Source organism: Leopardus geoffroyi, chromosome D1 (assembly GCF_018350155.1).
Source record: "Leopardus geoffroyi isolate Oge1 chromosome D1, O.geoffroyi_Oge1_pat1.0, whole genome shotgun sequence".
Taxonomy (NCBI): Eukaryota; Metazoa; Chordata; class Mammalia; order Carnivora; family Felidae; genus Leopardus; species Leopardus geoffroyi.
Genome location: NC_059329.1, coordinates 34380806 through 34393997, shown reverse-complemented (window position 1 = coordinate 34393997; position 13192 = coordinate 34380806). Strand labels below are relative to the sequence as shown.

General features: G+C 34.0%; 1 protein-coding gene across 2 annotated transcripts in view; it reads left to right on the top strand.

The window, feature by feature from the left end:
* Positions 1 to 13192, top strand: part of CNTN5 (contactin 5) — a 1378474-nt gene that overhangs the window by 502571 nt on the left and 862711 nt on the right. The gene's annotated exons all lie outside the window — the stretch shown is intronic.

Sequence of the window (13192 nt, the reverse complement as noted above, 5' to 3'; positions counted from 1 at the left end):
TTTTCTCCAAGGATGTAGTAGTAGCAAAACCCAGAAAGGAATTAACCCTAGCTCTCTAAGTAAAGGTAATAATGACATGAGTCAGGGCATGAAAACAAAATTAGCTAATGAAGAAGGAGTAAACAAAGAAAAACCTAAAATATCCAAGAAGAGTTGGAATGACATGCATATAACCTAACATATCATACAGTATTAAGATTGTGAGCATGGAAATAAATTTAACTAAATGTTCATTGTTTGATATTACAGATTTCTTTATATAGCTATAAAAAGTGGGATGCACCTGATATGTTATAACTATAGCAAAAAGATGAGGAAAGTTCAAGGTATGTTCCAAATGGTTTCAAAGGCAACAAAACTCTAATAATCTGACAAATTTTCCTGTAGTTGATTGTGATCAGGGATTTCATTTCCACATTGCTAGCTCTTGTGCATTCAGGTTCATAGTCTTGGCCATTTTATACTAGTTGCCCTTGTAATATCTTTATATTTACCTAATGGGTCCCCATACAACATAGGGGGTTTAGAGTTAAGAGACTAGGTCCCATTTTCAATGTCTTTTTGATATTTTTGTTCCTTTTCTGTAGTTCTTCTTAAGATCATGCCCTGTAACAGGATAAATTTTTATAATAAGGTATAATGTATAAAAAATTATACCGCATTTTCTTCTTATAGCTCTTAATAGCATTATTGAAATTCACAGTAGAGTCATTGTGCCATTTGTTGTTATAGTTTTAGGCCTCCTATATCTGTTTATCTCTTCATTACTACAGCTCACTTCTTGCTCAAAGCTTTTATTATCTCGAGTATCAGTTATTGCAGTTCTTACCTAATTTTCTTTATTCTAATTCACAATAATCAGAGGTAATTTTTCTTAAGCAAGTCTCCTTATGTTCTACTGCCCTCCATCTAGCTAGCAATATTTTCTACTTTTCAGTTTCCAAAGGAAACTCTACCCTCCACAGTATTCAGACATGAGATCTGTATAAGCTTGACTTCCTGCCAAATGTATGAAAGTAGGCTATGATTTTCTGAAGCCACCCATTGTACTTCATAGCTGTGTCTCCAGTGATGGGCTTAAGAATGTATACATAACACAGTAGGAGACAATGAAGTGTCAGGAGTTTTTAGGGCTTCTCGAGAAAAATGTATCTTTTCTCCTTGCAGGGAGGTGAAAGAAATAAGATTTTTCTTCCTGTGGACATTACAGTGAGCGTTGTCAGGCCTGAAACCATTGCAGCCATCTTTATCTATTATCAGGGGAACTAATTTTAGGATTAAACTGACATGTTAGAGTGAGTAGAGCCAAAGATGGAGCTTTGAATGGTATAACAAACTTCCAGTGATGCCATGATTAAAGCCATTCCTACCTCTGATTTTTGCAATCACGTAAATCAATAAATTCCCTTGTTGCCTTAAAGCAGTATTGACTTTCTGCCTTCCTTCCCCATCAAAATCATTTTATCAGATAGAAGATCTTTTGTCAATAATACTACATCCATATTTTTCCAATGCTGAATTTTGTTTGAATTTTGTTTCTACTAAAACAGTTAACACTCAATATTCCAGAATTTGAACTTGGACTACTACCTAGCAATTCATTTTTCTCTTGAATTTTTAACAAAAGTATTAAACCTCCTTAGTATCAATATTGTCTTATATAAAATCTTTACAGGATAGGTTGATGAAAAGTTTTTTATTCTAACAACTAATTAATCCCTGGTAAAAAATTAAATCAACTCAGTTCTGTATCTATTTGACACACTTGTCATATTTTCTTTTGTTTACAATGATATTTTTCTGTTTTATTGACATACAATTGACATATAGAATTGTATAAGTTTAGGGTGTATTGCATACAGATTTGATGTATGCAATATTGTGAAATGATTACTACAATAAGTTTATGTAACATCCATCAGCTCACATGATTACATTTTTTATGTGATGAGAACTTTCAAGATTTATGTCTTAGAAACTTTAAAATATGCAATAGGGTATCTTTAGCTATGGTTGCCATGCTGCACATTACATCCCCAGAACTTATTTATCTAATAGCTGGAAGTTTGTAATTTTTGATTACCTTTATCTACCCCCTCACCTGTAGCAACAAACAATCTGTTCTCTGTTTCTGTAAGTTTAGGTGTTGTTTTTTTTTTAATAAGTGAAATCATATAGTATTTGTCTTTTTCTTTCTGATTTATTTCACTTAGTATAATGCCCTCAGGTATTATCCATGTTGTCACAAATGGTAGACAGAGTTGGGGGGGGGAGGGAGTGAAGGAGACAGGAAGGGAGAAAGACAGAGAGAGAGTGCACATTTTCTTGCTCCATTTATCCATTAATGGACACAGATTGTTTGCAAGTCTTGGCTATTGTAAATAATACTGTAATAAACATAGGGGTCCCAATATCTCTTCACGATAGTGATTTTGTTTCCTTTAGATATAGGACTTCCAGTACTATGTTGAATAAAAGTGTTAAGAAAAGACATGCTTGTCCTGTTCCTGACTTTACAGGAAAGGTTCTCAGTTTTTCCCCATTGAAAATGATGTTAGCTATGGTTTTTCATAAATGACCTTTATTACGTTGAGGTGTTTCCTCCAAACCTACTTTGTTGAGGTTTTTATAAGGAATGCAGGTTGCACTTTGTCACATGTTTTTTCTGCCTTTATTGAAATGTTCATATGGTTCTTATGCTTTTTCTTATTGATGTGATGTATCACTTTGATTGATTTGCAAATACTGAGCCACACTTGCAACCCAGGAGTAATCCTACTTGACTGTGGTGAATGTTTTTTTTTTTTTTTTTAAGTTTTAATGTTTATTTATTTTTGAGAGAGAGGGAGAGAAAGAGCGTAAGCAGGGGAGGGACAGAGAGAGAAGGAGACACAGAATCTGAAGCAGGCTCCAGGCTCTGAGCTGCCAGCACAGAGCCCAATGTGGGATTTGAACTCACGAACCACGAGATCATGACCTGAACCAAAGTTGGACGCTCAGCCGACTGAGCCACCAGATGCCGCCCCCCCTTTTTTTAACAAATTGTTTTGTTGTGAATTTTTGCATTGGTGTTCATCAGGGATATTGGCCTGTAGTTCTTTTTTAGTGGAGTCTTTATCTGGTTTTGGTATCAGGGCTGGCTTCTTCATAGAATGAATTTGGAAGTTTTCCTTGCTGTTTTATTTTTTGGAATAGTTTGAGAGGAATAGTATTAACTATTCTGCAAATATTTAATTGATTTCACTGGACTTTTGTTTCTTGGCAGTTTCTTGGTTATAGGTTTAATTTCTTTGCTAGTTCTTTGTTTAAATTTTCTTTTCCTCCCTGTTTTAGTTTTGGTAGGTTATATGTGTCTAGGAATCTATCCATTTGTTCCAGGTTGTCCAATTTGTTGGCATGTTTTTTCATAATATTCTTTTACATTTCTTTGTATTTCTGTGGTTTTGGTTGTTATTTCTCCTCTCTCATTTGATATTTTACTAATTTGAGTCGATTTTTTTTTAATTGATAAGTCTGGCTACAGGTTTATCAATTGTACTTATTTTTTCAATGAACCAGTTCCTGGTTTTATTCATCTGTTATATTGTTTTTTGTTTTGTTTTGTTTTTAGTTTCCACATCATTTATTTCTACTCTAATCTTTATTGTTTTCTTTCTTCTGCTGATTTTAGGTTGTGTTTGTTTTGCTTTTTCTATCTTCTTTAGGTGTAAAGATTTGTTGTTTATTTGAGATTTTTCTTGCTTTTTAAAATGGAGCTGTATTGCTATACTTCCCTCTTAGGACCACTTTTGTTGCATCCCAAATATTTTGGATCATCATCTTTTCATTTTCGTTTGTTTCAATATATTTTTTAATTTCTTATTTTATTTCCTGGTTGACCCATTCATTGTTTAGTAACATGCTATTTAGCGTCTACATATTTTGATCTTTCCAGATTTTTTTCTTGTGGTTGACTTCTGGTTTCATAGCTTGTGCTTAGATAAGATGCATGATATGTCTTCAATCTTCTTGAATTTGTTGAGACTTATTTTGGGGGGTAATATGTGATCTATTCTGGAGATTGTTCCATGTGAACTTGAAAAGAATGTGTATTCTGTTGTTTTAGAGAAATGTTCTGAATATACCTAGCAAGTCTATCTGGTCCAGTATGTCATTCAAATCCATTGTCTCCTTCTTGATTTTCTGTTTAGATGATCTGTCCATTGATCAAATGAGGTGTTAATCTCCCCTACTAGTATTGTATTATTATCACTTAGTTCCTTTATGCTTATAATGAATTGTTTTATGTATTTTCAGTGTTCCTATTTTGGGTGCATAAATATTTACAATTATTCTATATTCTTGTTGGATTGTCCATTTTTTATTATTATATAATTTTTTTATTTATCTCTTGCTATAGTCGGTGTTAAATTTTACTTTGTCTGATATAAGTATTGTTACTCCAACTTTCTTTTGACTTCTATTTTCAGGATATATGTTTCTCCTTTACCTCACTTTCAATTTTCAGGTGGCTTTAGGTCTAAAGTGAGTCTATTGTAGGCAGCATATAGATGGCTTTTTAAAAATCCATTCTGTCACTTTATGTCTTTTGATTGGGGCTTTTAGTCCAGTTTCATTCAAAGTAATTATTGAAAGATATGTGTGTCGTCATTTTATAGTTTGTTTAGGGGTTGTATCTGAAGATTTTCTCTGATTCTTTCTTGTCTTTCATGATTTGCTGATTTTCTTTAGTGACATATTTATATTTCGTTCTCTTTATTATTTGTGTATTTATTAGTGGTTTTGGATATATGCTTCCGTTAGGTTTGTATATAATGTCTTCTGCATATAGCAGTCTATATTAAGTTGATGGTCATTTAAGTTTGAATCTACTCCTTACTCCTCTCCTTCCCATGTTGTGGGTATATGCTGTTGCTGTTATATTTTACATCTTTCTCTTTTGTGAGTTCCTTACCTCATTTATTACTGAAATATTCATTTTTACTGCTTTTTTGTTTCTTATCTTTATACTGTCACTTTTGTACTCTACTTTCCAAAGAGTTCCCTTTAACGTTTCTGGTAGGGCTGGTTTACTGGTCATTAACGCCTTCCTTTTTTTATTATTTTTTTTTTTTTGTCTGGGAAACTCTTTATCTCTCTTTCTATTCTGAATGATAGCCTTGCTAGATAGAGTATTCTTGGAAGGTTTTTCCCATTCAGAACTTTGAATATATCAAGCCACTCCCTTCTGGCTTAGAAAGTTTCTGGTGAGAAATCTCCTGCTAGTCTTATGGGTTTTCCTTTGTAAGTTACTGCCTTCTTTTGTCTCGTTGATTTAATTTTTTATCACTGTATTTGCCAATTTAATTACAACATGTCTTGGTGTGGATCTGCTTTTATTGATTTTTATGGGAATTATCTGTGCCTCCTGTCTCTGGATATCTGTTTCTTTCCCTCAGGTTAGGGAAGTCCTCAGCTATTATCTCTTCAAATAAATTTTCTTCCCTTTTTTCTCTCTTCTTATTCTGGGATTCCTATATAATGTGAATGTTATTACAGTTGATGGAATCACTGATTTCCTTAGATCTATTACAGTTTTGCATATTTTTACCCTTTTGTTCAGCTTTCTTACTTTCGATTACTCTGTCTTCTAGGTCATTAATTTGTTCCTCTCCTTTTACCCTGCTGTTCATTCCATCCAATGTGTTTCATAATTCATTTATTGAGCCCTTTGGCTGTTCCATCGTATTCCTTATCTCTATGTATAGTGGTCTCACTCATGTATTCCACTCTTTTCTCAAGTCCATTGAGTATCCTCATGATCATTATTTTAAATTCTCAGGCATGTTAGTTATATATGTTTCACTTAGATCTCTGGCCAAGGCCTTGTCCTATTCTTTCATTTGGGATAAATGTCTCTGTCTTCTCATTTGGTCCAAGGATCTGTAACTGTTGCTATATGTTACGGAAGTTAGCTGTGTCTTCTTTTCTTGATAATAATGGCCTTATGAAGAAGAGGTCCTGCACTGTCCTGCCATATAGTGTTCTCTATTCCCCAGGGTCTGTGACTTTTGGGAATGTCTCCAATGCATGTTGCATGTGTTCTGCTGTTTTGTCCTGGCCACTTTACCCTTCATGTTAGTCATCTTCAGAGGTTCTCTGCCTATTGTGGGCAGTGTTGTGGGTAGTGTTTGCTGGCTTAACTGTGTATGTTTAACTAGGTGTGCTGTGCTCTGTTTGTGAAATGTGATCTGTTGTCACCACTGCTGAAACTGAGGCTCTGCAAAATTCTCAGGTTTGGAGACAGGGTGTGGACAGGGGTTTGGGCTGGCCTTCCTGGGGATAGTGCCTGCTGTGCAGGGACTGAGACAGGTATGAATGGGAAGGATGGTTCCACTGAGTGGGGTGGGGCAGAACTTGGGGTATGTAAGTTAGGTAGTGAGTGTCCATGCTGTGCTGGTTCCCATAGGTCATCCTGTGTTATGTTGAGGGGAAGGAGAAGGAAATGTCACCAACCAGTTCCTTTGTTCTCAGTGGGGGTGTTTCCATGAATGCTGTCTCTCTGGGATGATCTCTGAAATAAGCAAATAACCTCCCCACTGTGGGATGCAGGTGCTCTTCAGATCACTGTTTCCATGCTGTATGTTCACAGAGTGTTGTCTTCCTTCTCTCCAAGATCAGTCCTAGTATCCTCTGGCTCTTCCCAAGCCAAGCCCACTGCCTTTAAAACTTTAGGCTTTAAGCCCTTCTGGCTGCAAGAACTCATGAAATTTGGTCCCTCTTGCTTTCCATGCCTATTGCTATAGTATTTGTTTTCCCCATGTGCTCCCCTGTGTGCTAGTTTTTCATCATTCACAACCACAACTGCATCCCCACTGCAGCAACCACAATCTGTTTCTCTCCTAAACCTCATTTCTTCACTTCCTACCTTCTTCAATATGGCCTCTGCTCTACGTTTAGTTGTGGACTTTGTTCTTCCTGTCTTCAGATAAAGTTTTGGGACATTGAGGATGATTCAATAGTTATCTAGTTGTATTCATGGGATGAGATTAGCCTAGGAGCCTCTTATTTCACCATCTTCCAACTGACCTCTTTGTCCACTTTTAATTAAACTTTTGTATTTTACTTGCTATTGAGTTATATGTGTTCCTTATTATTTTAGATATTAACCCCTTATCATATTGTGTAGTTTGCAAACATATTCTTCATTTTTGTAGATTATCATTTCATTTTACTGATTGTTTATTTTGCTGTAGACAAGCTTTTTAGTTTGATGTAATCTCATCTGTTTATATTTGTTTTTGTTGCTACACACAAAAATCATTGCCAACAACAATGTCAAGGAATTTTGTCTCTATGTTTTCTTCTAAAAATCAGTAGCATTTCTTTACATTACAATAACTTATATGGAAAATACATACATACATACATACATACATACATAAAATAATACTATTTACAATAGTATCAAAAACAATAAGATAATTATGAATAAATTTAACCAGGAAGGTGAAAAGTCTGTATACTGAAAACTAAGATTTTGATGAAAAAAATAAATGGAAAATTATCTCATGATCATGGATTGGAAGAATTAATATTGTTTTAGTATCCATATACCCAAAGTGATCTACAGATTAAATGCAACATTTATTAAGATCCCAATGTCATTTATATAGAAATAGGAATAAAAAATTCTAATACTTTTTTTTTTTTTTGGAAACACAGAAGACCTCATATAGCCAAAGCAATCCTGAGAAAGAAAACCAAAGGCATTATACTTTCTGATTTCAAACTTTATTACAAACCTGTAGTAATTGAAAAAATATTTGCTGGCATAAAAACAGACACATAGATCAATAGAATAAAATGAAGAACCCCAAAATAAACTCATGCATATATGGTCAACTCATATTCGTTGGAGGGGGGCAAAAATACCCAACAGAGAAAAGATAGTCGCTTCAATAAATTGTGCTGGGAAAAAAATGGATATTCACATGCAAATGAGTTAAACTACACCTGTATTTTATACTGCTTATAAAAATTAACTCAAAATGGATTAAATGCTGAAATATAAGACCTGAAACTATAAAACTCTTAGAAGATGATGAGATTTTTATAATCTTTTAAATTAATACTACAATCAGATAGTTGCATTTTTCAAATCACATCATTTTTGTTTCAATATCTTTCCTGTGAAATTTAAATTACAACATAACCAAAATCATACTTTCTTCTTTATGGTTTAGCTGTGATTAAAAAAAAAAAAGTTAGGTCTATCTATACTATAGGATAGGTCAGGAGTATGTGTGACTACCCTTTTCTTTTATGTGCTTATTTTTGACTTAAGAATGGCAAAACTAGCTGATGACAAATATTTTACCATGTCAAGCCCTGGATTTCAGTTTCTAATAAAATGAGGAATCTGGGAATTAAATAAAAGAGAAAATAGGGCAATGAATATAGCAATAGATTTTTTGATAATGAAAGAAACAGTGGCAGAGCATATTCAGTTGTTACCAATTATTTCTGAGTAAAATTACTTTCTACATTCATTTAGAATGCTAACAATATCCCTTAGAAATAGGGCTGTCAGATTTAGTAAATGAACATACAGGACTCTCAGTAAATTTGAATTTCAGAGAAACAACAAATGATGTTGTAGAATTATGAATGTTACAATACACAGTGTACTGTATTTTATCTTGTAACCATAATTGCCACTTATATTCTATTAAACATTCTCATAGCTTTTGAACAATGTTTATTTATTTTGAGAGAGAGAGAGAGAGTGCATGAGTGGGGGAGGGGAAGAGAGAGAGGGAGAGAGAATTCCAAGCAGGCTCAGTGCTGTCAGCACAGAGCCCAACATGGGGCTTGAATTTACCTGAGCTGAAATCAAGAGCCGCTGAGCCATCCATGTGACCCATTCTCATTTTTAAAAAAAAATGTTTAATGTTTATTTATTTATTTGTGACAGAAACAGAGAGAGAGAGAGCATGAGTAGTGGAAAGGCAGAGACAGAGGGAGAGAGAATCTCAAGCAGGCCCCACACTGTCAGCACAAAACCTGACATGAAGCTAGAACTCACAAACCGTGAGATCATTACCTGAGTGAAAATCAAATCAGACACTTAAACTACTGTGCCACCCAGGTGCCCCAATTCTCTTATTTTTTTAAAAAAATTTAATGCTTATTTAATTTTCAGAATGGGGGAAAGGGACAGAGAGAGAGGGAGACACAGAATCTAATGTAGGCCCAGGCTTTGAGCTATCATCACCGAGCCAGATGGGGCTCAAACTCATGAACTGAAAGATCATGCCTGAGCCAAAGTTGGACTCTTAACTGACTAAGCCATTGAGGCTCCCCCAATTCTCATATTTAAAAAAAATACTGGATATTTTTGAAAGTTGTAAATTACTATTTTATTTTTATAACCAAAGGAGCATAAAAATAAAATTATTAATGAAAATGCAAACTCTTGGAATTACAAAATGTATGCTAATATGTTGAGCCTTCATTATTTTAGCATGCTAAAAGAATAAACAGAACAGAACATATAAAAATATTTACTCAAATGATGAAATCCTTCTTGGGAAAAAAACAGACTTCTTTAATTTAGGTCGTTTGGAGTTTATTCAATTCAAATACCATAAGTACTAGACAGTCTGACACAGATGCGTAGCTGAACACAAAATTCTGTTCTCATCTGCCATAGTATTCCATTTGATGTAGGAGATGGTAATTGAACCAGGGACTACATTTGCTATCCCCTTCATAAGTGTGATCATTTGAATGAGTGGAGGAGTGCGTGCCACTTCTTGGCCAAGTTCATAAAAGCAAAGAAGCCTCTCCCATTCTCTTTCCTCCTATACCCAATGGATGCAGAATATAACAAGACGTTAGGAGGTACAGTGTGCATCTTGTCCTCAGGGAAATGGTGCCTTTACCCAGAAGAACTAACCACTATCAATTTCCCATATTTAAATATCTATGTGTGATTATAGCAACCTTATTTGAAACCAATAAGAACATACATTTCTGAATAATTTGTGAGAATACTAATAACCAAACATTTTTTGTGTAAATATTATTGTAATTATAATTGAAGAAAGATTGTTGTAAAAATTGGCTCTAATTTGAAACATACTAATAACCTTGAAAATTGTGCTTCAGGAGTTAAAGATCTTCACCTTTAGAAACATTATGCCGTCTTCAGTGGAAGCATTTTCTTTAGGATAATATAGTATTAGTGAGGGGGAAATCAAAGGCTTAAGTTGTCAATGTTACCAGTCAAAACTTTTACTGTAGTTTAATTCAAGAGACAAACTAGATAGATTGCTGGCACCTAAATATCTTCCAGGAGGAAAAGACATTGGTGAAAGAAAGTTGAAAGTTAAATAAAAGTAGAGACAAAACTATGTGTATTGGTTTTTATCCAGCTGCAAAAGAGCTATTGTATTCAGCCATCACTTTTTTATTTTCTTTTCGAGAAGACCACTAAAACTGAAACTGCTAGTGACTATTAAAAAAAAAAAGAAAAAAGAAAAAAGAAAAAAAATCTTTGTGACCTAACCCACTGAGTTGAAGAACAGTAGTGTGTGCGCGTGTGTGTGTGTGTGTGTGTGTGTGTGTGTGTGTGAGACAGAGAGAGAAAGAGCCCACCTTATGACAAATTCAGAGGTGAAAATAGCATTACAGGGTAAGTTTATTAATATTTTGCAGGCCAAACTATCAAAAAAAAAAAAAAGGCAACCAAAGAGGTCATTGTTTGAACTTATATCAAAAGCTAAGTTTGTTCACCTGCAGTGATAGTAACTTGAAGCATATACACATATACATTAAACTCCCTTTTAAGTCACTTAGGTAATATTGATGATACCTTCTTAAAAAATATTATAAAACTAACATGCTCATTTAAGTTAAATATAAATAAAATAAAGTGGTCTGAAGAGTTTAAAACAGAAAAAAGAAATCCCTTTTTTCACAACTCTTATTTTTGCTTCCCAGGAAATTTTCAGTAAAATGTTTATGTATACAGAAAAGAACACACATGTATCTTCTCTTTCTCTCATTCAATATTTCTTTCAGGATGCCTGGATGGCTCAGTCAGTTAAATACCAACTCTTGACTTTGGCTCAGGTCATGACTATATTTTGTGAATTTGAGTCCTGCATCAGGGTGTGAGATAACAGCACAGAGCCTGCTTGAGATTCTCTGTCTACCTCTTTCTTTGTCCCTACCCTCTCAAATTAAATAAATAAACTTTTAAAAATATGTCTTTTAATAAATCTTTCTTTCTTTCTTTCTTTCTTTCTTTCTTTCTTTCTTTCTTCTTTTTTCTTTCTTTTTTTCTTTCCTCTCTCTCTCTCTCTATATATATATATATAGATAGATATAGATAGATACTAATATCTATCTATATCTATATCATCTATATCTATATGTATTCAATGTGAAACTTGCTATATTGTATAAGAATATATTTAAGATATTATGTGGTATCAGTATATGTCATTACTTTTAATGGCTACATAATATTTTGTAATATATAAGCACCACACTTATTTATTTAAGCATATTTTTGTTATTTCCAGAATTGTTTTCATACAAACATAATGTCAATGAATATATTCCCATTAAAAGTGTCTTCACACTTATGCTACTCTATTTTTGTGTACATCACTGAGCTGAAATTGTCAGTATATTCACTTAAATGTTTTAAATATAAACAAATTCCCATCAAAATGTTGAATAAATGTTTAATTGAAACAAAGCCATATTATACTACCTTTTCCCTACATGCTAATCTGTGCCTTTTGGAAGACAAAAACTTCAGAGATTTTTGTGCATCATTACAATGGTTTATACATATATGCATTATATATATATATATATATATATATATATATATATATATATACACACACATGTGTTCACATGTCTGTAAGTATATGTACACACATGCATGCACACATTCATTATACACACAAGTGCACATTCACACACATTATTTTTCTATGGTGTTCATAGAAAAGAAAGCAGAAGTTCTCTCTTGAATCTATTATTCAGCTGGATTATAATTGGAGCACTCAGTGACAAGCTTCTCCTGAGCAATTTTCTTTTCTAGTAATGATGGTTCTCCTGCTCCTTCATGAAATGAATAAGGTCCAGGTCAAGTCAATTATGAAGGGGAAAACATTAAAATTAATGCAAATCACTCAGAATAAGTTTAAATAACCCTAGATTTGTTTAACTAACACTTAATTTAAAGAACACTCGAAGTCTTACTTCCTGAATGAGTCCTTTTCCAAGTAAGCAAACCTGAAAAAAAAAAAAGCAGCCTTCCAGAAACCACTGACACAGCAATACCTTCTCTTAGCAACTAACCAAACACTGCAGTTGCAAAATAACTGATTTGCATCTGCAACAGCAAGGGGACCCATTGTTAGACTAACAAAAACTTCTGAATTTTATAGGCAGGTAAAAGATATTCTTATTACTAAGAGAATCAGTAATTCAATCACTCATTGAATCTTCCACTTGGCAAGCATTTTTAGTGTGTTATTTCTAGGAGAGCACCATCACCCTTTCTTTGAAATTTGGTCCACCTTATCTCTGGCTCTCTTACTTTCGAGACGTCATTCAAGTTCTCAGAGATAAGACCTTCATCTATAAAATGGGGACCCATGACCCGTCCCCTTGAAGTACTTTTGTATATAGCAAGAAAACATGTAAAAGGCCTGATGAATAGGCACTTAGTAATTATTCTGATCTTTTCCTTTATGTTGCTCATCAGTGCAAATAATTTTCCTGATAATTTGGTTCTCAGCCTGGGATCTCTGCTTTAGAAGTATCCATAGACACAACATTGATACCTGTTCTGAAATTGCTCGTTCATAGTTTCTTTAAAAGTATACTTTATTGTCAAATTGGTTTCCATACAACACCAAGTGCTCATCCCAACAAGTGCCCTCCTCCATGCCAATCACCCACTTTCCCCTCTCCCCCACCCCTCATCAACCCTCAGTTTGTTCTCAGTCCTTAAGAGTCTCTTATGGTTCAATCCACAAACTGCAAATGTAGCTGCTTTCCCAGTTTGTAACACTACGCTCCCTGAGCACTTTAATCTTGCCTCTATACTTCTATATATACAACAGGAGATCTAATTATATTTTTCTGTCCATTGCTAACAACCAAGTTTGATGGTTTTCAT